Genomic DNA, 2934 nt, shown 5'->3' with positions numbered 1-2934 from the left:
TTGTTTAATTTCGTCATCCCCTTTTGTGTGAGGGTCAACAAACGATCCAGCAGGTTCTGAGGGAAGAGAATATTTTTGCATTACTATTACAAACCGCGAACAAAGTTTGAAATAAAAATTACAACACGATACAAATTATTAATTAATACCTAATTGACCTTCGGGCTCTGCGCTCTTTTCAGCAGCCTTAGCCACTTCTTTAGCATCGTGAATGCCCTTTTCACTTCTTTGAATAATTTCTCCTGCCATTTCTCGGCCACCATTATCCCAGACGTCGGTGAAAAATTTTCCACCAACTTGGCTAGCTTCGGTCGAGGGGTCTTTAATATCTTCAGCGGATAAAGTGGCTTCGGATTGTGCAAGCAGCTTAATATGATCACAACCTTTCTTCTCTAGAACAGTAGCAACTCCTCTGGCGCCCGAAAATGCGCAGATATCACCGCGGCTGCTCAGGATTTCCTCGAAAGCTTCTGCTTCATGACTAATCCATTCCAATGGACCTTCGGGATTGCCTTTGGAGAAACTTTCTTCACTAGAAAATGCGCCAACGCTGGCGAAGCTGGATTTTATCTTTTTGACGCATTCTATAGATTTAACATAGCATTTCCTCTGGGATGCCCGAAGCTCCTGAGCACTTAACTCTAAATGATTAACCAACTGATCACTAAGCTCTCGTTTTGTTTCTTCAAGCACACGTTCCTCTTTAGCTCTAGCTAGCTGTTTCTGAAGATCTTTAATCTCACGTTTTTGGGCTTCGGCCTGGATCTTTGAGGCAGCTTCGTCCTTTTTTACCTTGTCTACTAATGTAAGCAAAATTTTATCCTTTTCCAGAGCTTCGTTTCTCAGTTTAATAACTTCTGACCGAAGGTTGTTGAACGCAATTTCATAGCTCTCATCTTCGGCACTCTTTTGTGCTCTTAATGCGTTGCTTAGGATTAAGCCCTATATGTAAAGACTTGGTATAAGAATAAAAGAATTACGTATTGTAAAATTTTTTCAAAACGTCTAATTCCCATACCTTTAGGCTGTTATACGCAAGACTGTCCGCGAGATCCTCCTTCGTCATAGCACATAATCCAGCTTCGAGCTTCGGGAACCCCATACTTCTAGCCATCTCTCGGCAGACAGATAATTCTTTGTTATCAGGGAGGCAGTATAGGAAGTCATCCTCATTTGTCCCATTGAACACCACTGCTCCCTTTGGATATTTTAACTCTCTGGCATAGTGATTGGCTTCATAAGTCTCTTCTTCAGATAATTTTTTCCCCGAAGCATGTCGTATGATATAATCGCATGTGCTGACAGGAGCTTCGGGGACGGCAGTGTCAATCTTAACCAAAACTGGTTCTGATGTTTTTTCGGTTTCCAAAGATTGTTCCTTGGTGGGCTCTGAAGGCCCAGCTTCAGCTTCAGCTTCAGCTTCAGCTTGTTGCTTCGAAGTTTCAGTAGACGCTTCAGCAAGTTCAACAGTCTTCTTTGGAGTTGTGTTTGAAGACATAATTGTCTCCAAGACATCTAGTACATTCACCATTCTTTTTCTTTTTGGGGTCACCAATGGGCCCTTTTGGATTTTTCTTGTTTCAGCATTCGCTGAAGGACTTAAGATTTCCAATATTTTTTGTCCTTCAATTCTCGATTTTTCCGCCTTCTCTGCTAAAGGCGCTTCAGATTTCTTTTCTATCTTCGGCACTGGAGCTGGTTCTGTAGCTTCAGAGGCCAAGGAAACTTCACCAATAAATTCTGGCACTGTGGCCGGTTCAATAAAGCGCGCTCGGTGGGTGAGCACCTTCATCTTTTTCCTTTGCGGTGCTGGCTCATCAGTGGCACTTGTGGTAGTTTCTGTTGCAGGAGAAGTATTCTTTCTTTTGCGACCCAATACCGGATAGTGATAGTCAGGGTAGACAAACCCGACTGCGTCAAATACCCGGTTGAGTCTTTTCTTCTTTCGGCCTCCGAAGGCTGCTGATAATGCAGTGTTCTCGGCCTTCGAATATGCCCCAAGCAGTTCGTCACTTAATGTTTCAATGCTTTTCAACCAGTCGTCATCAGGTTCAACAAATTTATCCCCGTATTTGAATGTGTATTTTAGTCTGACCAGTCCGCCTTCGTCGGACTCTTTGATGGTCTCCTTCGGCATTTCCCACTTTCCTGCAAGTGGCCACACCCTGAAGGCAATATGTTCTTGAATCAAGTCCCTTGTCCCAATAAAAGAGCAGACTACGCCGAAGGCTCTTTGGCATTCCTCGGCTGCTTCATCCATTTTAACCTTCGGCCTTCGGAGTCCGAAGCGTTGCCAGATGGGGCGCATAATGATACTCTTGACATCTTCTTGCGTTGTCAGGTCATTCTTTACATAGAACCATTCAGTCATCCAGGCTCCGGGCCATCTCTTACGAAAGGTCGGTACAGGGCAGCTTGACCCGGAGCGGGCAACGAAGCTGTAACACCCAAAGTTGTTGTGATATTGTTCTTTTCCCCAGGGCTTCGTCTCATATAACAACTCATGAATGTTGCAAAAGCTTTTGGCATTTGGTTCTAAACCTTGGCTTCTCGCAGCCCAGACAAACATCCCCATTCTTATGATAGCTTCGGGAGTAATTTGATGAAGGTAGATTTGAAATGTTTTCAGAACTTCAACAACAAAGTTGCTTAGGGGAAATCGAAGCCCAGCCTTGAGAAAGCTTCGGAAGATTACGACTTCATCTTCTTCGGGGGTGGGAGAAGTTTTTTCTCCAGCATCAGCTCTCACAATAGATATATCTCGAAAATACCGCCCCTTCATATTATCAATATGACTCTGCTTAATGGTGGTTTTCCCGAAAACCGCGTGACTTGGCCGCCATGGCCGATCTTCGGACTCTTCCCCACCACTTTCTACATCGTAACTGTCGCTGTCACCAGTATCTTCAGACAAGCCTTCCAGGATCTCCTTGG

Source organism: Zea mays, chromosome 9 (genome assembly GCF_902167145.1).
Source record: "Zea mays cultivar B73 chromosome 9, Zm-B73-REFERENCE-NAM-5.0, whole genome shotgun sequence".
NCBI classification, from domain to species: domain Eukaryota; kingdom Viridiplantae; phylum Streptophyta; class Magnoliopsida; order Poales; family Poaceae; genus Zea; species Zea mays.
The sequence above is the reverse complement of the archived record's forward strand: the minus strand, read 5'-3'. Positions refer to the sequence as shown.